At 45.3% G+C, this 22,820-nt stretch overlaps 1 protein-coding gene and 1 non-coding gene across 4 annotated transcripts in view; both read right to left on the reverse strand.

The window, feature by feature from the left end:
* The window catches only part of Frmd5 (FERM domain containing 5), a 276,390-nt gene that overhangs the window by 50,209 nt on the left and 203,361 nt on the right, over positions 1-22,820 (reverse strand). The gene's annotated exons all lie outside the window — the stretch shown is intronic.
* On the reverse strand, positions 4,685-4,760 carry Trnaa-ugc. The gene has a single exon. It is a non-coding gene; the product is annotated as a tRNA-Ala (tRNA).

Raw genomic sequence — 22,820 nt, forward strand, 5'->3', positions numbered from 1 at the left:
CGTCTTATTTGCTGAATAAGTAAGATAAGCACAGGATAAGTTATTTAAATGTACAAAAGACTATGTTACAAAGTTAGTTTCCATCCCCTCTTGGGCCCCATAGTCTTCCTAGGGGCAGCCTGCAAACAGACTGCTATGTAATAGTCTCTCTCAATAGGTATATCCATAGGCATGGATGTCGCCTTTTAAAAAAATTTAAAATATATATTTGTAAATATATATTTATATTTATAGTGTGTGTGTGTGTGTGTGTGTGTGTGTGTGTGTGTGTGTGCGCGCGCGCGCACACACACACACACACATACCATGGTGAATGTGTGGAGGTTAGAAGACAACCTTCAGGAGTCAGTTTTCTCTTCCCACCACATGAGCCCGGGGACTGAAACTTGGATTATCCAATCAGGCTTGGTGGCAGACCCTCTTATCTATTGAGCCATTTTGCTAGCCCTTAAAATACATAACACATTTCCCCCCAGTACTGGGGATCCAGGGGCTCACAAGTGCTCTTCCCCTGAGCTTCATTCTAAACTTCCACAATTATACACACTGTTTCTTGCAAACCCTTCTATAGTAGTGTACACAGCTATGTCTCAGAGTTTTAAACCACTGTATACAGTCCAATAAACCTAATGTTATTTACCCAGGTCCACATTGCGGAAACAGTTCCTAATCTATTTTACAAGCAATGTGGCAGTGATCTTTAATTACACTACTCATGTCTGCTTAAAACAGTCAGTGTCTTCCCACGCTCTCAGAATAAAGTCCTAAGTCTGGTCAGGGTCTGTAATGTCCTACAGAGCCTAGCTCTTGCCTCTCTCTGAACATAGCCAAATCACTCTCCAGCCTCCACTCTGGCAACCTTTCTGTTCCTGAACATGCCAAAGCTCTTCTGCTTCTGTGTCTTTGCATTCCTGCCTGGAACACAATTCCTGAGGCTCCTCTCGCAAAGGTCTACAGACCGACTGGCTGCCCCAATTCTGCACCTCGCTTTCCTATCTATGTCCCTCATGACACAGCACTCAGTTACCTTGCCAGCTTCTCCCCTGTTTCTCTCTCATCTGCTTCTTTTGAGCAGCCTTCCCCAGAACTTAGCACAACGTCTTACCCAAGACGGGCAGGACTTCACAGTATCTGTTGAATAAACTACTCAATAAAGAGAAGGTAGGTTGCCTGAAAGGTTACATAAAATACAACAGACCTTCTACTTTCCAGGCCTGCCTGGATACCCTTCCTGAGCCAGGAGGAGAGCGATTTGCAGGGGACCGTCAGAACACCTGGAGCCCTGCAAGCTTCTGTCTATGCAGATGTCCCAAGTTGCTTTGCAGTTCAGTTCAGATGCCCTTTGGTAAGCTTCCGTGGAAATTTGCAGCCAACTGTCAATGTCTTCTAAGAGCCAAAGACATTACCCGGGGAAATAACCAGGTCCACGGGCAATCACAGAAGGGCCTGGCCCTCCTCCAGCAACAGGTATCTTATGAAGATCTTCACCAAAGTTTCATTCTTCACCTCCTCTCTTCTGCTGGCTTACCCTGTACTATGGAAGAACTAGGGCAGGATGCTAAGGAAGTCTTTTAGCAAAGATCTTAAGGAGTTTCTTTTGCAGAGGCTGAAAGATGAGTGCCGCATGGCCACATTAAAGGAGGAAGCCATGTGAAAGTACCCTCCCTCCCCTTCTGCTGGCCAACGCTCCCTCTTACAACACATTCTTGAAGCAGCAGCCCCAATCCTGCACTCTTCGCTCTCCCACAGAAACAGCACAGAGACTAGGAGTCCTCCTGAGACTGCTGGCTGGTGGGTCACAAGCCGAGCCTTTAGAAGGACTCCCCCAGTGTCTCTTGGGACAGGGTCTGTCCACTCCTTCCTTGTTGCTGCTGCAGAATATGAGCTTACACTCCTAATTAGAGTTCTCTGGGAGGGGAGAAAATGTGTTCAATGCGGTCTGTGCAGCATGCCCTATGTGAGCGAGCGCTTCCCTCAGAGCAGTGGAATAGAGGAGGAGAAGGCACTGGCGGGGTGTTGTGGGTTTTCCTCTACAAACGCTATTCCCACCACGGTAGTTACTGCCTTGCAGACAGCTAGCGTGAGTTTTAAAGGCTGAAGCTAATTTCCAACCACACAGAAACCTGGGGAAAGAGTGAGCAAACGCTATGTCACTGGTTACCCTGGAGAAACAGGCAGTTGTGGTATAGGTGATTACCATTTAGTCACAGCTCCAAGCCTGCACCTGTTTATCTTCAGGACAAGGAAGCTGAGGCATAGCACCCAAGTCTCTACCCCCAGCTAAACTGGGAGGCTGTTCTCTTCCCAAAGATGTTACTGGGTCATAGTAACATATTAAGCACTCATTTAAAAGTAACTCTGTAATTTATGAATCTAACAGTACACACATATTGAAAACAACAGTGCATGTAAGTGAAGGCATTCATTCTCTCTGTGTGGTGCACAGAATGATGGGAACATTTATGTTTTTGCTCTATGCCATGCCCAACCCTGGGTCTCTGTTTTGACTATTCTTTGGCAAGAGGACAGAGGCAGCGAGGAGAAAGCAAGCTTGGGCCAGTGACCCAAACCACTTAAGGTTAATTGCATTTTCTGCCTCATAATAAACAGCCTTGGGCAAGAGAGCACTTCATTTTAACCCATCCTGGATGGAATCAGGCATGGTGCACCCTGGTAGAGAAGCAGTATGTAGAAAGCCCCATCATTAACCTTTCTCAATCCTGCCAAGCTGAGAGGCACAGAGATTTGAAGTCCAAACTAAATGAGGCTTCATGAGGGTGAATAACCATGGCTTTCTCCATTCTGGGCCACATGGGGTTAAATGAGAACCTTTATGGGACCTTACAGAGGGGTGATACAGGGAAGAGGCAGGGGTAAGATGGAGGGAGGAGGGGGGGGGTAAAATGGGGGGAGGTGGTGGTGGCGCGGTGGCGGTGGGGGGGGGGGAGAGTAAGATGGAGGGTTTATAGAAAGAGAACCCTGTGATTCCAAAGTACCAGAGACCAGGCATGGGAAAATGCAACACGCAGACTAAGGGGCTCCCTGGAAAAGGCAAGAGCCGAACAAGGCCTGGCTGGGGAAGGACAGGCACCAGGGATGGGACAGCTTCTGGCCACTATTCCAGTTTACATTTACATTTTCTGCAGACTGAGGATTCCCTAGTTTCCTGCTCAGTGTCAGGGCCTGTGTGTCTGGGGTTAGGCACAGACACTGTGTGAAAGCTTTGTATTGTCACCGAGGAACCAGCACATCAGATCATCTTCTCAGGTCAGGCTCAAGTGAGTGGAGCCGAAAGGGCAGCGATTACTGGGGCATTTTTCTGCTTTCTGCCCTGTAGTCCCACACTGCACTCAGCCCAGCTCTCTGGGGCAAAGGGAGTTTGAGGGCCATACATGCTCAGAGCAGGACCACGGACATCCTAACCTTGGCATCCGCTATACCCTTGTCTGTTTTCTTTGAAACAGGGAACTCTTGCTGAGCTCTGGACCCAGGAGCCCACTTTTTCAGCTTTGCTATTTACCAACAGGAACTTGGGAGGCCATAGCTAGAAGAGCAGCTGGTTCACCAGGAAGCCAGGGGAGAACCAGTGAGGACCATCTGCTGGACCCACTCTCTTACATAGCTGCCATGGGGTCCATGTAGCTCCTGGCAGAGTGGAAAGTCTGGTGTGGAGGGAAATCACAAGTTCAGAGGGAGAGAAGACTCATGTTCCTTTAGACATTGTTCTCACTTTTCCTTCATAAACTCAGAAGCCCCTTTGCCTCAACAATCACCATTCTGTATGAAAATGTCACGGGCTGGGGTTGATTTTCACTATGGCACACTCATCTAGGTAGGTTCACATGCCAGGTTCATGCCGCAGAAGCCCTGTTGACATTCCTTGCTCAGATCAGAGAACCGGCTTAGGTCACTGACACACATTGTGGGTGCAGAGGATGTGCATGCAGAGTGTGAAAACTCCATTTAACTCATTACACTTTTGCTATGAACCTGGCCGTCAGAGCACAGGCTGCAGGTATCATCAAACCCAAGGCGCAGGACGAGCTTGCCTCTCCCCAGTTCTGCTGTAGCAGAGGTCTGTTCCAGAACACTTATTGTCCTGGTCTTTGGACTCTGGTTTCTAGGTGAGGACGGAGATGGGCCCAACCCTCTGCCTCCTGCCTCCATCAGACTCCTCAAGGCTTCACAGTTACTCTGGTGTCTTAGAATTACATCCAGCCTTTTCCTTTCCCCACCTGGTTCCTGGGAGAGGATCCACAAACATGCCCAAAGCCACTGATTCTATTAGATGATGCCAGTTATCATATTCTATGTTCATCTACTAAGACAGGACTTCAAACAGTTTGTTTTAAAATTAATTTCAATTAATTAATAGTTTTGGAGATAGGGTCTTACGTAGCCCAGGCTGGACTCAAATCCCCTTTGTAGCAGAGGCTGGACTCAAACTCCTGATCCTCTTACCTCCAGCTCCAGGCATGAGATACCACGCTTGACTTTTATTTATTTATTTATTTTTTTCGAGACAGGGTTTCTCTATGTAATTTTTGGTGCTTGTCCTGAATCTCACTCTGTAGACCAGGCTGGCCTCAAACTCACAGAGATCCCCCTGGCTCTGCCTCCCAAGTGCTGGGATTAAAGGCGTGTGCCACCACTGCCCGACTTATTATTATTATTATTATTTTTTTGGTGGAGCTGAGGATCGAACCCAGGGCCTTTCGCTTGCAAGGCAAGCGCTCTACCACTGAGCTAAATCCCCAACCCCTCGGCTTAATTTTTTTTTTAAAAGGGTGATAAAGTGGCTTTAACAATGTAGATGTTTAAGATATTTATTACTAGGTTATGTAATTGAAAACGGAAAAACAAAACCTCAGGGCCATTGCTCAAAGAAAACAGAAAGAACAGTTAAAATTTATTCAATTCTAGAAACTGCTTCTCTAATAGGCCTAAGGTAGGGAGCACTATTATGTACAGCTCCTATCCTGCAAGGGATGCTCATTTCACTGTGATGGATGGATCCAGTGCAAGGCACAAGAGGTGTCTCTAGGTCTAGAAACAATTCTTGGGCCTGGAAATGTATCTCCTAATATGCACTAGAGGAGAGGGCAGGATGCCTCCGTCTTTGGGGCTCCAGGTATGCCCATGGCCCAGCCTTCATAGTGGGATGCAGAGAGTAGATAGAGGAGCCTGGTTCTGCACACGTGTGGCTGTTCCTCTTGCTAGGTATGGGCAGTGGGGTGAGTGCATGATCCCCTGCCCAGCAAAGTCCCTGGCACATTCATGTCACATCTGTGCATCTGTCCAGCAAGTTTACAAACTCTATGACCCAGGTCTGCTCAGGCCTGCCTAGCAACCCTGGTTGAGATGTCACCACTGAAGGTCTCTGCCACCGTGTGTTGCCAACTGAACATTATGTTATTTCAAGGCCACAAAGTGGTTGGAAACCATTAGGAAAAACACCCAACTGTTGGGTTCTGAGGGCTTCCCCGAGCAAAGCTCTAAAGTGACCACAAGGTTACAGGGATCCAGGGTTTTGATATATGCAGAAGTGGCTTGGGGAAGGGAATTGCTCTTTGGTCACATGGCACTCGGTGTGCCACTGTCCTGCTGCTGGCCTTATCATGTTTGTGTTCACCTTTCTCCGAGAGACATGAAGTCTGCCATCCAGTGGGTGCTGCCAGCACTGGTCACAGTCTAGGCCCTTGGCCGTGATCTTCTGGAAGTATTTTTGATTAGTTAATAAGTGAACCGGGCCAGGCTAATTGGCAATAGCTGATCTTTCTCAATGAGCTACTTCTCCTGGGTCTTCAACTCTATTACCTGGTAAAATCAGTGTAGGAAAGGACAGAGAAAGGGCAAGCCTGGGTAAGGCTGTTTTGGGAGATGCTGTCCTTATACAAATCCAAGTCTGACTTAACCCTAGACATTAACACAGTGTCTTACTCAGTGTTCTATTGTTGTGCCAAGACACCATGGCCAAGGCAACTCTTATAAAAGAAAGCATTTAATTGAGGGCTTGCTTATAGTTTTAGAGGGTTAATGGGTTAATCCATTATTATCATGCCAGGAAGCAGGCAGGGCAGACAGGGCACTGAGAGCTTTACATCCTGATCCCTAGGCAGAGAGAGAGAGAGAGAGAGAGACAGACAGACAGACAGACAGACACTGGATCTGGTATGGGGTTTTTGAAACCTCAAAGCCCACCCCCAGTGACACACCTCCTCCAGCAAGGCCACTCCCACTTCGACAAGGCCACGCCTCCTAATCCTTCCCAACCAGCTCTAGTAACGGGGATAAAACATTGAAATCTGTGAGCCTATGGGGGCCGTTCTCATTCCAACTGCACACAGGACTGTTCTCATGGCTACAAACCTTTGTTTAATTTGCATTAACTCTATGGAATATGCCTGGTGGGGGGGCTGAGTACAACTGGGGGTCCAGCCGAAATGCCACCGAGTTCCTCAAAAGATGCCTGGAATGCAAGCCGAGCTCCACAATAACTACCTAACGCCACCAATGCCCAGACACAGGCAAGGAGAACAGTTCTGCTTCCAGAAAGACCTCTAGCTGGGCCCTTGCCATTGAGAGGTTATTAAAAGCTCAATATTGGAAAAGACTAATGACTACATTTGCTTAATGATATTGATGTAAACTTTATAGATAAGCTATTTCAGAGGAACAGCAAAACCACTTCTGTGCTCCCAGGCCTGTGTGGACTGGCGTTAGGATGCTTGTAACTCCTGGAAATAGTCAAATGTCATTTCTTTTTCTTTTTTTGTGTGTGTGGGGGGGGTTGAGACAGGGTTTCTCTGTGTAGCTTTGTGCCTTTCTGGAACTCACTTTGTGGACCAGGCTGGCCTTGAACTCACAGAGATCCACCTGCCTCTGCCTCCCAAGTGCTGGGATTAAAGGTGTGCGCCACCACTGCCCAGCCCCATTTTTTTTCCCCTTTTTGGTTTTTTGAAACAGGGCTTCTCCATGTAACCACCCTGGCTGTCCTGGAACTCACTCTGTAGACCAGGCTGGTCTTGAACTCACAGAGATCTGTCTGCCTCTGCCTCCTGAGTGCTGGATCAAAGGCGCGCGCCATCTGTCAAATGCCTTTTAATGGGCAAGTTGCACATGTATTTTGGGACTTCTCCTTTATGTGATGTTTTATCCAACTTTCTCAAGCATACTCCTGATACCTGGCCAAGGTACACAGGGTCTGAGTGCCATACCATCTCAGATCAACAGGAGATCAGTGACAACCCAGCACTGTTAGCTGTCACAGGTCAGGTTGCTTCAGAAAGAGACTCTGAGACAGGGTTTAGTAGGAAAGAAGTATTCTTGAGATCAGTGTCCATGGAAGGGACAGAAAGGACACCAAGGGACCAGAGGGAAATACTAAGCTGTTGTGTAACCCTTCCATCAACCTGGCTGCACCTCAGAGAGCCCTGGACCTGAGGGGCCCTTTGGTTGTTTTAAGTCAAGAAAGCAGGCCTTTTATATATTCTCCTCGAGCAGTCACTGGGGGCATGTGGGTGAAACAAAGTCCATCATGTCACTTATCCCAGAAAACCTACATTGCCACTTCCTTATCTTAGGAGCCAAGTGTGTGAAAAGCATTCTATAAGCATTATTATTCTGTAAGCATTATTTCCAATGCTAACAATTTCATAAGGAAGATTTCTATTAATTCCACTTTATAAAGGGGGAAACTTTATAAAGCAAAGTGAAATACCTAAGAGTATACAACCAGTATGTGGGGCTCAAATCTGAGTGTGCACTGTTCCAAGGCGCACATTCATCTCAAATAGTGAATCCTGTAAGTTCTTCATATGTCCCGCAGAAGCAAACTATAGCTCCACCTGTCCATGCAGCTTGAATTGGCTTTACCGTTCTCTGTGTCTCTAATCATATAGCCACATGTATACAGCCATTTATTGAATTCTTTTCTGAACTCGTTGGCTCTTTTGGACCTGAGCACTACTGACCCATGTCAACTAGAGAGCCATTTTTGCTGGAGGCAGGAAGACACTGGGATTCTCTTGAATGTACTATATCAGTTTCTTTTCTCTTTTCTGTGGCAAACATACCTGCCAACAACGGAAGCATGGAAAGGCAAGCATGGACACATTGTATCCCAGGAAACAGATGAATGCTGCTACTCAGCTTGATTCTTCCTCTTATTTGGTTAGAATCCCATGCCATGGAATGGTACCGCCCATATTTAGGGTATGCCTTCCCACTTCAATGATGTAATTTAGAATTCCCCTCACAGACATTCTCTTTGGTGATTCTAAAATTCTAGACCCTGTCAGGTTGACAGTTAATATTAACCATCACAATCGCACAAATGGAGAAACCTTCAAAAGCTAACTAAAAAGCCAGGTGTGGTGGTGCACCCCTTTAATCCTAGCACTTGGGAGGCAGAGGCAGGTGAATCTCTCTGAGTTCAAGGCCAACCTGGTCTGCAGAGTGAGTTCCAGGAGGGCCCCAAAGCTATACAGAGAAATCCTGTCTTGAAAAGCAAAAAACAAACAAAAAAAGCTAACCAAAAAATCCAGTTATTCAGGCAAAAGTGTTTGAAGATTTTAAACTAAGAAATATGTAGCATTTGAAGTCAAATTGTCTCTTTTTAAAAGTGGAGTGTGTGTGTATGTGTATGTGTGTATGTGTGTGTGTGTGTGTGTGTGTGTGTGTGTGTGTATGAGAGAGAGACAGAGACAGAGAGACAGAGAGAGACAGACAGACAGAGACTCTGTGTGGAGTATGTGCATGTGAGGGCAATTGCTTCTGGAGGCCAGAAGAGGGTGCTGGATCCCCTGGAGCTGGAGTTATTGGTGGCTGTGAGGTTTCCCATGTGAATGCTGTAACCAAATTGAGGTCATCTGAGAAAGGAGTTTATACCTTTATCTGCAGGGCCATCTTTCCAGCTTTTCTGGTGGGGAGATGTTTTTCAAACAAAAAATTTTAAGTTATAGAGAACAGATATTAGCTATTACCAGTCTCCAATCCCCTAGTCTTGGGGAGCCAAGGAGGCAGATTAACATGGAGCTATCTATACACAGTCCTTTCACACAACCCAAGAGTTGTTCTTAACTTTCTTCTTGTACACCTGCACATCTTGCTTCAGCACTGCCTGTATGGGCCAAAAGGTAGTTATCAGCTCAAGACAAGCCTTAGCAGAGAGACACACTGCTGAGTTGCTCTAGGGGCAAGTTCCTCTCCAGGAGTATCTTCCATGTCGTTCTCAGGCATGCTCTTTGTTAGTTGTCAAAGGTGCTCAGAAAAGCAGTGACCTCAAGCCTGTACGCTGTCAAGTGAACAGACTGATTCTGGCACAGCTTCCAAAGTGCACCATAGACACCATCAGACTCCAGGGAAGAATTCTTTCTGCCAGATAGACTTTAGAGATGAGGGCTGATGGGACCACTCCCTTAATTTCCCAGTGAATAGAGGATCAATGTGGTGACATTTTATTTGTGCTGAAATGTGGTAATATTTTATCTGGGCTTTAATAAATAAAGCTTGCCTGGAGATCAGAGGAAAAAGGCCAGCCATTATAAGTAAACAAAGAAGTCAGGCAGTGGCAGCACATGCCCTTAATTCTATCACTTAGCAGGCAGGATCTCTGTGTGTTCAAGGCCACATTAGGGAACAGAGCCAAGTGTGGTGACACACACCTTTAATCTCAGTAGCAACCATAGAGGTCTGGAGGTCTGTACAGACAGACAGACAGTGACAGAGCTGTGTAAGAAGAGGAAGTGAGGTAGCTGGGCTAAGACAGCCAATGAGAGGACAGAACAGGAAAGGCATATAAATGTGAGTATACAGTAAGACGCTCTCTTGGGAAGCTTCGGAGTTGGTGAGGTGAGGTTAGCTCATGGTTTGTCCTGTTCCTCTGATCTTTCTTTAAGGCTTTCACCCCTATATTTGGTTCCATGTTTTTATTTATTAAGACCATTTAGAAATTTGCCTACAGATCAATCCTATTTTCGGGCAAGGGAGGAATCTCTTTCAAATTATAATGGGATGGAAGTTGCCATAACAGAATTATGGAGGAGGGCGATGCTACCTAAGAGAACTCACAAAGGGTGTGATTCCTAGGCTGAGCACTGAGGAGGCACAGGGATCTGTTGGCTTAAGAGTGGATGGGCAGCCCAGGGAATAGTACATCAAGAGCAGGACACAGTCTAAGAGTTTAATCTAAATGTTATGGGACAATAAGGTCTATGGCAGCTCAGTTTGGAGGGGTAGACAAGGGTGAGGTGGTGGAGGGTGATGTGTGCCATGATCATTGTATTGCAAGTGACGGCAATGGGTGGAAGGATTTTAAGCAGGGAATTTACTTGTATGGATTTATGTGAATTATAGACAGTAGGATACTTTCAATGAGGCTATGAGTAGTATGGATAAAGAAATATCCAGGCAGCAGAATATACAGTATTTACTGAGAAGGGGAGTTATAGAAAAATCAGGAATGGAGAATGATTTCATCTCTGCAAGGAAGCTGAGAGAACAGGTTGAGAAACTGTCTTTAAGTTGAGCATTAGCACAAAGACTTTGATGAATGGGTCATTGAATACTGACTTAATTAAGGAAATAATTAAGATTTCTTAGATCATTGACTTATTTTTAGAGCACACTGTTTTGCCAAATCCTATCTTTGAAAAGTGTTTGCTAGAATACATTTCCTTCTTGAAGTTACTAATATTGTAGCTAATTATCGAAGCATAGAAACCATGTTTATGTAAATAGAGACCTAGACATCTCTGTAGAGCAGAGTAAGGTCTCACTATATAGCTCTTGTTGGCCTGGAACTTACTATGTAGACCAGGCTGGCCTCAAACTCACAGAGATGCTCCTGCCTCTGCTTCCCAAGTGCTGGGATTAAAGACGTGCGCCACCATGTCCAGCTCATTTTTTTTTTTTTTTTTTAAACGTAGTAAATTACAGATTGGGCTTGTAGCTCAGTGGAAGAGTGCTTACCCAGCATTTACAAGGCCCCGGTATTGCACAAATCCCAAAAACCCCGAGCCAGATATTGGGGACAAGCCGCAGTCACTTCTCAACTCGCCAACTCCTCAGCTGACCCTGTCTCCAGGAGTCCTGACTGAATGCCTGAAGATCAGAGAACAGAACAAGCCACTAGATTAAACACAGAGGTCAGGCAGTGGTGGCACACACCTTTAATCCTAGCACTCAGGAGGCAGAGATATGTCTGGATTTCTGTGAGTTCAAGGCCACACTGGGCTACAAGAGATTGATCCAGTCTAGGAGAGAAACAGAGCCAGGCAGTATTTTGAAAGCATACATGCCATTAATCCCAGCACTGGGAAGGTTGAGATAGGAAGTGAAATGGCTGGGCGTGAGGAGACAGGAACTAGAAAGCTTTTCAGCTGAGGACTCAGGCATTCAGTCTGAGGATTCGTGGAGACAGGATCGGCTGAGGAGTTGGCGAGGTGAGAAGTGGCTGCGGCTTGTTTCCTCTGATCTTTCAGCATTTACCCCAATATCTGGCTCCCAGGTTTTATTATAAGACCATTTAGGATTCGTGCGACACCCTGGGTCTGACTTTGAATAACACACACACACACACACACACACACACACACACACACACACACACGAATGTAATGAATTAGATCTAACAAATACAATTCTAAGTTCCCTTTTTCCAGAATGACAAACAGGACTGGAACTGAGTTGGAGTCTCAGTGATAACCTTCTGTGGGTTAGTGACAAGTTCCACACTACAGAGAGCTCTGTGCAAGAAGCCATGCCTCCGAGGGGCCAGTCCACCAGGAGGAGCCAGCCCACCAGGAGCTATGTAAAAAGGGTTTCCACCCTTAGGACTGGTAGTCAGGGGCTGGATGAGAAAGCCAGGGGTGGTGGTACACAGCTGAATCCCAGCACTCAGGACTGAGGCAGGAGCGTGAAGGTCAAGGCCTGGCGGCTCCATAGGCAGTGAGAATCTGTCTCCACACAGAACAACAGCAAAAAGAAGTACATTAAAGAGAATTGCCCATGCTCAGGCACTGTCAAGTTGTCACAGAGCTGTAAATTGTTTTCACTTTTAAGCTGAATTCCCCCCAATTCATTTACGTTTTTATTAGCTAAGGGACATTGGGAAATGTGTTCACATATATTTATTCACTGATTGAGTTTTTACAAATAATAGCTGCTCGGAATTCATGATTTTAGAGTGTGTAAAGGTCAAGAATATGGAATTTCAACTAAAATCTGAACCGACAGCCTTAAGATCGGAGTCTCTAGATACCCGCCTCCCCCCTCCAATACAGCAATCTAGTACAAAGGCTCCCGCTGAGACAAGGGCGTTTCCAACTGCAGTGACTTAAGACTCCTTATGAGACCCAACAACTTGCTTTCCTGAGTCCATGGGGCTTTGACAATCTAAATTTAGGCTTGCTTAATGGAGTGGCTTTGCTTGGAAATCTGAAAATGCGTTCCTCCGTCAAATACTTTACTCATCTGGAACAATGGGGCAGAGGGGACCAGGATTAGTTAGTACATCTTAACTATTCATAATGAAATGAAGTAGTTTCTACTTTCAGTGACTATATATATGTATGTGTGTGTGTGTATTTAAGTAAAAATTAGTCATGAGTAATTAGGCATTAATGGAGATATACAGTATATATTTAAGAATAACAGTGCTCCATAAAAGAGAGTACCAAAATATTAAGAATTGGACTAGGGATATAACTGAATGCTAGAGTGTGTGCCTAGCATATGTGTGTAGTTAGAGATCTTCTCTCCAGGTGTAACCAAGCCCCCACGGTCCCACAACCCACATATAAAATAATCACTCAGACGCTTATATTACTTATAAACTGTATGGCTATGGCACGATTCTTGTTATCTACTTCTTCTATCTTAAATTAACCCATTTCTATTAATCTATAACTTGCCACGTGGCTCGTGGCTTACCAGTACCTTACATCTTTCTTGTCATGGCAGTGGCTGGCTGTGTCTCCCTTACCCAGCCTTCCACCTCCCAGAATTCTCTTCTTTGCTTGTCCTGCCTATACATCCTGCCTGGCTACTGGCCAATCAGCATTTTATTTACACAGAGCGATATCCACAGCATATGTGAGGTCCTGTGTTTGATTCTCAGTACCACAAAGAAGTTTGTGTGTGTGCATGTACTAAGTAGACCCAGAATTTTAAGACCAAAATAATCTTAGACTTTTTTTTTTTTCTTTCCAGAGTTCACGGGGCTTTGCTAGTCTAAATTTAGGCTTGCTTAAGCAAGTGGCTTTGCTTTAGAAAACATTTGAGATAGGTCTCACGCTGTAGCCCAGTTTGGCCTGGAACTCACTGTGTAGTCTAGGCTGTCTTTGAACTAGCAGTGGTTCTCCTGCCTCAGCTTCCCAAGGTTATAGCGACCAGTTGTTACGTTGTCAATTTACCTCTGTATTGAGTGAATTAGCATCCTCCCAAGTTCATGTCCAGGTAGATGCTCAGAATATGCACTTATTTGGAAATGAGGTCATATTGGGGTCCAATTTGTATCTTTCGAAGAAAGCCACGTAGAGTCACAGACATGGACAGAATATACAGTGACATGAAGACAGGCAAAGAGAAGTCATGGAATGCCATCACTTCCTACAGGAGGGACCCTGGTCATGCTGGCATCTTGATTTTGAGTGTCCAGACTCAAGAACTGTGAGAGAACAAGCTGATGCTACTCAGTTTGCTCTACCTGTCACTGCAGGCCTAGAGACAAGTGCACTCTTTCCTTCAGGTCACAGGACCTTTGCTGGTTAGAGCAATAGCCGGTCCTCCAGAGGACCTGGGGTTTGATTCCCAGCACCAAGGCAGCTCACAACCACCTCTAATTCCAGTTCTAGGGGATCCAAGCCCCTTTCTGGCCCCCATGGGCACTAGGCACACATGTACTACACAGACATACATGCAGGCAAAATACTCATAAAAAAAAAAAGTCCTGCTTTGTTTGAAAAAAATTTCTCCCTAGACCTGGCCATTGTGAGTTTCTTTCTTTCCCATAGGAAAGTACAGAGTACTACCTCTCGTTCTTTTGAGTCAGGATCTCTCTATAGCTGCCTCTTCCTCCTGGGATTGCTAGGATTACAGGCATGTGTCACCATGCCAGGCTCAGACTTTCCACTGCACAGGAGGTTCTCCATGACTGACATGCCTTTCTTTTCTTCCTTCCTTCCTTCCTTCCTTCCTTCCTTCCTTCCTTCCTTCCCTTCCCTTTCTTCCTTCCTTTCTTTCTTCCCTTTCCCTTTCCTTTTCCTTTCCTTTCTCCTTCCTCCTCCTCCATGATTGACATTTTCCCCTCCCTCCTTCCCTCCCTCCCTCCCTCCTTCCCTCCCTCCTTTCTTTCCTCTTCCTCCTCATTTGGCTTTTCAAGAGAGGGTTTCTGTATGTAGCCCTGGCTGTCCTGGAACTCACCCTGTAGACCAGGCTGGCCTTGAACTCGGAGATGCACATGACTCTGCCTCCCAAGTGCTGGGATTAAAGGTGTGTGCCATCACTGCCTGGCAACATGTCCTATTTTTATAATGCCATGTCCCATTGGTCACTTCCTTTCCCATTCCCAAGCAGCCAGACACTCATTGCTTTAATCAAAGCTGATTCTTGATATTATCAAAATGTTCTCCCTAATTTCCCATCTCTGCACCTTTGGAATGCCTTGGTGCATTCTCTTCTGATTCTATTTGTCCAAATTATAGCCAGACACAAACACTTAGGCAAAGTAATACTGACTTTCGTCAGAATTATTTTTCCTTCATTTGTATATTATTCTATCATTTGCAATATCCCGTTTGTTCTAGGTCACTATTTGAGCTCTTAAACTCTATAAATGCCTTAAGAACCAGGGCTATTTTCTCTTGCTCTTTTAATAGTCACTAAATATATATCTTGACTTAATTCATGGCATGTACTATGTCTAAAGGTCCTTTTGGCACTGAATGTGGCCTTGTGTTATTTAATGGTTTCATGTATATGTGCATTCGCTCCATTGATATTTAAATTCTTCATGCAGCTGAGGTGGGAGCTCGTCTCAAGTATGTATCAGGGGTCAGCTTAGGGATCCGGGCAGAATTCACACACAGACCTCGAGGGTCCTCTGCCTGCCTCGTCCCTGGCAGGATTTCCCTCCACTTCTCAGCTACTGCAGCTGTCCCTACGTTTGGTCTCTATGGATTTGACAGAAACTGCATTTCCTTTCCCTTCCTATATGATACCAGATAAGGTCTTGTAAGCCAGTAGGCACAAATGGGAAACTGACCCTTGCCACCTCTTTCTTCAAGGACAGAACCAACTTTAGTTTCTGCCTGTTTTCTATTAAACCCTAGAAGTGTGAGATGGATCTGTGTGAGGACCTTTTTATATTTTATTAGTATTTATTGTCATTGGTGGGGAAGTTGGTTTCAACACGAAAGACTTGGTCATTACAGAAAGTAGAAGCTGTCTTGGCTAAAATGCTGGATGTCATTGGAGAAATGCTTTTTCCCACTGAATACAAAGAACTAGAAAGAGTATTAAACAAATGCCAAAGCCACAGTCAGCTGTGAATGGAGGGGGTAGTTTCTACTACTGCTTAATTAAAAGAATAAGGACATTGCTTTTGCCTATTGCATGGGAACATGGGTAGATACTGGTACCTGTGCATTTAATGGCTGCCATGTTCACACTCTCACTCATTATGAATAAAGCAATAGGAAAACCACAGAATGGGGTGGATCCACAGCAAAGGCTTGCACTTGGAATGTGCTGAACTGCACAATGATGACTTCTTATGACATTGACAGTTGGGTGGGTCACTGAAGACAGAGCAAAGCTTCCGACTCTTCAATATCTTTCTCAAGGTCACCCTTCCTCTGACTGACTCTCTTCTCTCAATGCTCTCTAGTTTTCTTCATCATCATCATTACTAGTGGCTTTTTCAGAGAGGGCTTCATGCAGCCCAGGTAGACCTGGGATGTAGCTGAGGATGACCTTGAACTCCTGACCCTCCTGTTCCCACACCCCAGTAATTACAGGTGTATGTGTGTGCATGCATGTGTGCCATGGCACCCATGTGGAGGTCAGAGGCCAACTCGGTCCTCCTTCCACCACGTGGTCCTGGGGATTGAACTCAGGCCATCAGGCTTGGCAGCAAGTGCCTTAACCTATGTATTCTTGCCCACACTGTTCCCTTTCTTAAAGGCAAAGCTTGTTACTGCTGGAGATATGACTGTGTATCTATTCTGACCCTTATGACAAGGGCAGCCTCATAGAGCAGTGCCTCCGTGGCGTCTGCCTCCTCTCAATATTGAGTGTGTGTGCCCTCATGTACAGCATGAGTGTAGGGCCTAGATCTAACCGTTTCTCCTGCCACACTGATGAATTCACACACACGTGGAAATCATACAGGAAGGAAAGCATGCTTAAAGTTGGCAGAATCTGAGCTGTGTGTGCCAGGCATTTTATTATACGCATTATCTCTGTGTGTCTCCATTTTCCAGATGAGGACATTCAGGTTCAGAATCAGTGTTCACTGTTTTCACCCCAACACACAGCCTCTGTGGCACTTCTAATATAGTCATGTAAACTGCTTTAGAATCATGATGAAGAGGTCTGGGCAAACTAGAAGAGGAAGCTGGATCGTGCTGTACGCCCAGGAGAGGAGCCTTTGGGGGTGCAGTGGTTGAGGAAGGGTTTAAAGGGAGAGTCCTGCAAAGTGTGGCCGGTGGCTCCAGGGGATCTACAGACTTCCTCTCGCTCTCTCAACCCTCTCCTCCCACAATGCAGTCTCACAGCATCTTGTCCATTCCTCAAATACCCCGAGCTCATTTTAAAGATAGACACTCCGAATGCTGGCTTGATTAATTCATTTACTAAAGTTAATTAAGGCAGCTATGTTGGAAGTCCTGCAGGCAATTCAGTCTTTAAACCTTGAGTAACACAGTTTCAAACACGAAACCACTCCTCTCGGTTTACTTATAAGCTAGAAATGGGTAAGCTTTGACATTCCCTGAATTTGGTCCAGTGGGAAAAGAAACCCTTCTTCACCTGTAGAAGTGTCTCCATTTAAAGTTATTACTTATTCTAACTTGCCTTACATTGTTATGACAAGCACCATGACCAAAAGCAACTTGGGGGTGGTGGTTATTACATCTTCTACTTCCAGGTCATGGTCCATCACTAAAGGAAGTCAGGGCAGGAACTCAAGCAGGCACTTGAAGCAGAAACCACAGAGGAATGCTGCTTGCTGGCTTGCTAGATCATTCATGCTCGGCTAGCTTTTTAACACAGTCCAAGACCGCCTGCCTGGGGAATGGTACTGCCCACAGTATTCTGGGCCCTCCTACATCAATCAATATAATCAAGACCCCCCCCCCCCATGTGCCCTTACGCCAGTCTGATCTGGGTAACCTTCCAATTGTGCCTCTTCTCAGGTGACCCAGGCTGTGTCAAGTTGACAGTTAAAACCAAGTAGGACGTGACTTAACAAATACTTACATTTAAGTGACTGGTTTCATTTTATGACAGCCCTAAAGTATGAAATCTTAAATGGTTTATACTTTTAGCTAACATTACCTAGGTCTGGCTGGTGGATATTTACACTGGATCTGAGAATGTATATAAAGAATACTAGTTAAGAAGCATACTTTTGGAAGATTACAAAAATCCCTGCATGGATTCAGATTTTTTCCATATATACTTTGTTTCCAACTCCACATATTTAGAAACTGTGATCTCAATTTCACTTTGGTAAACTTAAGTTAGACAAAAAACCTGACATTTGAAACTGTCTTCCTATATGGTTTATGCACGGTAAATTGTTTATAAAAAAAAAACAATTTACAAGAGAAAAATCCATTTGGAATTCTAAATTTATTTTAATGAATTTTTATTTTTAAAGAGATGGTCTCACTATGAAACCAAGCTGGCTACAAATTCAGAGTGCTGGGATTAAAGACGTGTGCCATCACACCTAGCTCTAAATTTGATTTTAAAAGCATAGTGTTTGTGATCCCTGGCAGTGGTAGTCTGAAAAAAAAAAAAAAAGGTCCCCATAGGCCCATAGGAGTGGTGCTTTTAGTAGATGGTATGGACTTAGTGGAGTAGGTGTGGCCCTGTTGGAGGAGGTGTGGCCTTGTTGAAGTAGGTGTGGCCCTGTTGGAGGAGGTGTGGCCTTGTTGAAGGAGGTGAGTCACTAGTGGGTGGGCTTTGAGGTCTTAGAAGCTCAAGCCAGTTCACTTCCTGCTGCCTACAGATCAAAGTGTAGAACTTCCAGCTACCTCTCCAGCACCGGGTCTGCCTGCACCATGCTCTTGCCATGATGATAATGGACTAAACCTTGGAACTGTAAGCCAGCCCCAATGAAGTGTTTTCCTTTATAAGAGTTGCTGTGGTCATTGGTGTCTCTTACAGCAATAGAAATCTTAACTAAGACACTGGCTTAAAGAAAATTTCAAGGAATGGAGAGGTATTAAAAACAGAAAGAAAGCTGGATGTGGTGGCCCATGCCTTTAATCCCAGCACTTGGGAGGCATAGGCAGGCAGATCTCTGTGAGTTCAAGGCCAGCCTGGTCTACAGAGAGAGTTCCATGACAGCCAAGACTACACAGAGAAATGGGGTCTCAAAAAACACCCCCTCCAGGAAACATCCCCCCTCCCCCCGAAACACCACCACCACCACCACCACCACCACTACCACCAGCACCAGACAGAAGAATGGGAAAAGATGGAGGAGGGAATGAGTAATTTGCATCACTGGCCAAGGCTGACAATCAGAGGAGGGAGGAAGGCCACTTGGAAAGGGAGCACAGTTGCATGTTAAGAGAGAGCGTAGGGTCCTGGGAAAGGCTTTGCTTTTCCTAAAGTCCATTTCACTTATGACTGAGGCAGAGGCCGCTGAAACACACGAAAATTAACACGTAACTCAAGCCCTTTGCTATCTAAAACTCTCCCAGTATGTAAAACTTTCTACCCTAGAAGGCAACAGCTAACAAATGGTTGTGCTAACGTTTATAAAATAGCTCTCTCTCCTTGGGCTTCTCCTTCCCCAGGTGGACATGCTCAAGAGGGCTGGGAGGGAAGAAGAGCTAATCCCTTACTGGATGAGTACTATGTGTCCATCGAGGTACACGTGCTCCTTACCTGTTACAACAGTCTTATGTGGCAGGTGTTATCACCAAGACTGCGTGATGGGAGAGAAGGAATAGAAACGATGGGTAGCTCTCACAGTAAGTGACTGAGCTGGCTAACTACAGACCTGAATCCATCACCACTGTGTTGTAAGTCATTTCCCAAAGTCAACAGGGTTAAGGGGCTGAAACATATGTGTAGCAGGCTGCTGCCCGAGAAATGTGTTAGGATACATCAGAAGAGGTCCTGAGGGGCATCAGTGTTAGTCTCTGCCACTCACCATTATTTTTAAACCATAGAGGGGAAAGAAAAAAAAAAATCCTACCAGAAGCTATCCTTTCAAATATGAACAAGCCAAAGAGTTAAAAATCGGTTTGGATTTCTGACATGTTCACTCCATTATATTAAAATTTCCACTGAATGTCAAACACTCCTTCAGGGGAACATTTCAGTAACTTGGTGGCTGAATCATGTAGCAATTACAAGCATAACTTCTAAAGCAGTTTCCAGAAGGAAGGGGGAATTTTTTCAAAGTATGTATAAATACACATATACAGCAATATTCTCCATATAGGTATCTCCAAGCTAGGCTCCCAGTTTTAGGGTCGATTTACATGCAACCAGCTCTAAGACTTCTCGGAAAAGGACAGGCCTACACTGTCCCCCAACTAACATCCTGCAGAGCAAAAGTTCTCATCCGGTTTTTAGGCATGACCCACTTTAAAGGTTCAGGTTCCATGAGTCACAGGCAGATCTTCTAAGGGACCCAGGAGGCTGCAAACAGCGGGTGAGGGGGAAATGCTAAGAATGTCCACTGCCTGCTACCTTAGTCTTTTGGCTCAAATTACACTGGGGGTGGGTGGGTAAAAATCTAGAATTTTGGGACCTTTTCATGGGACACTTTGCTTTGCAGCCAGCCAGGCCAGAAGCAGTAGCACATGGGAGTCAGAGCTTCACCTACCCACAGGCAGAGAGCTCATCAGGGCTCACACAAGGATTGTCACAGGCATCTAAGCTTGCCACTTGGGCGGCCTGTGTGGATGCTGTCCTCTGCAAAGCTTCATGATATCCCCAGGGTAAATGCAAGCTCCTCACTTCCCCCTTTTCCTCCCTCCCACTTACACTCAGGGTTCAGCCCAGCCCTCTTCCTCAATGGCCTGGATTTCCCCTCTCTTTTCTTTTTCTTTTTTTTTTTTTTTTCCAGAGCTGAGGACCAAACCCAGGGCCTTGTGCTTGCTAGGTAAGCACTCTACCACTGAGCTAAATCCCCAACCCCCCTCTCTTTTCTAAACCAGTCTCCAGGCACCTTTAACTCTCATTATTCCTACTAGATTGAAAGCTCCCTTCAGGTCAGATGAACACCCAGTCCTCATGGAGCCTTGTAGGTAGATGCTCACGTAAAAGACTTAAAGTGCTTCCAGAATGTGGTCTCTGAACGCCGTCTGCAGCTCAGTGGAACATGTAGGGCTGCACCAGCGCATCTGAATCTCTGCTGTGGCGGTTCATTGTTTGCACACCACTGGAGTTGTCAGATGGCTCTGCACATGTGATGGTGTTTTTGTGTAAGTCTGCTTTGTGTACTCACTAGCATCCCTAAGGTGAAGCAGTCCGATTAGGCAATGACTATTTAAACACACATTAATCATGCATTAGAAGTCCTAGGATGAATAGCACAATGCTCAGGAAAATATCTTGGACACGAGGCATCCATTACAGACAGAAGTGATCTCTCACTTCCTGCCTGTGTACATATTTGGAGAGTAAGTGCACTCCAGGGAGCTATGCTTACTTTAAAAAAAAAAAAAAAAAAGGAGGCTGGAAGAGAAAAAAAGAAGGTATTTGTATGCCCCATAGGCTCCAGGGCTTAGGAGAAACACTTGCTAGGCAGCCAGGAGCTTTAGACTTTACTGACCATCATGATGGATGTGCTGCCCGACACAAGCATCCCTCAGTGTGCTCAGCTGTGTCCCTTTCCTTCATAGTAAACAGGAAGGCTAGGGACTCCCACACTGTTCCCGGCAGGCTCTAGCTACAAATGCAAGCTCCATGCCTAGGGAGTCTCACCTCTTCCAGGGTTAGGGCAGCCACATGTGAAAGACGTGCTTCTAGACTTTGGGGTGGGTGAGGGAGGGAACACAATGTGACCAGGGCCAGGAGAGTGGCTCAGTGGGTAAAAGCACTTGCTACCAAGCCTGACGACCTGAATTTGATATCTGGAATCCACATGGTGGAAGGATAGAACCAACTCCCACAGCTGTCTCTTTCCCTCCACATGTGTGCTGTAGTATGTGTGCGTGTGTGCGCGCATGCGGGCACACACACACACACACACACACACACACACACACACACACAGAATAAAGAAATGTAATAAAAAAAAGTTGGTGCCAGGTCCTTGGAGATGCTGATTCCACACCTCTCAGCTGAGGCAGGCATACTTGAATACTCCTTTGGGCAGAGTCAAATTAAGAGCATTATCAGTTAAGCCTCTAAATCATAGTTTTATCTAAATGATACAGACCAAGGTCAAGTGTTCATTGGATAAACCCAAGCCCAGTGTGAGCACAGCCTAGGATGTGGCAAATTGAGATGGTGAAGAGAACGCCAACTACTGGGCACAGGTGGACATCTTAGAGCAATCTCCAGATGCTAAGAAGTCTGAGTGTGTAACGGCCAGAGGCCTCTCTCTCCATCATTTTAGTACTTTGATTACAGGCAAAGTGAGATTGACTTTTAAAACAGGGACACGCATGCATACATACATACATGCATACATATATCTTGATATAATGTCCTTCATATAAACAGAAGTTGATTGTACTTTAAAATCAGAAAGCATTCTGGTAACATGTAAAAATGCATGAAGAAAACACTAGAAGAAAAAAAAAATCAAATATCAGCATACTAAGGTGCTAAAGTTAGATTAAAAGTTTTTTTCCCTTAGTTTCTAAATGCTCTGTGCATTGTATGATATTTTTGTTTATTCTTATTTTACGTGCATGCATGTGTACCTGCATGCCAAAGCCCACAGATGGAGTTTAGAGGACAACTTTGTGGATTGATTACCTACTGAACAATCCTATTGGCCAGTGTGAGATTCCCCCCCCCCCCAAGACAGGGTTTCTCTGTAGCTTTGGAGGCTCTCCTGGAACTCACTTTGTAGACCAGGCTGGCTTCGAACTCACAGAGATCCACTTGCCTCTGCCTCCCAAGTGCTGAGATTACAGGTGTGCGTCACCACCGCCTGGCGAGATTTTTTTTAAGAGTAAAAATATTTTATACATAAAATCATTTAACAGTGCTCTTAAACTTCAAATAGTAAACAGTTCATGCTCTGGATAATTAAAAATAGGTTTCTGAATCCCCCATCTACCAGAGAAGATAATGTGTTACAGCACCTCAGACAGTGAAATGCCAGGAGATGTTATCACCTCTCTGTGCTTCTGGCGATTGGGCTATATGAGTAAAGTGTTCAGAATGACTCTTCTCTAGGGTGGTGAGTGGCTGAAGGGATATGCCTGCCACCTCTTTGAACATAAAGGAATGACAGCCCATGACATCTACTTTGCCCAGGCCTGTCTCCCATCTTGGATGAGACCATACTAAACGGATTCCATGGAGCATATTCTCTTGGGCTCTGGTCTATACATGCACCTGTGTGCTTCCAAATTGCGATGTGGTGAAACTGCCAGAGGCCCTTATCAAAG

This window comes from Onychomys torridus, chromosome 4 (assembly GCF_903995425.1).
Source record: "Onychomys torridus chromosome 4, mOncTor1.1, whole genome shotgun sequence".
Classification (NCBI taxonomy): Eukaryota; Metazoa; Chordata; class Mammalia; order Rodentia; family Cricetidae; genus Onychomys; species Onychomys torridus.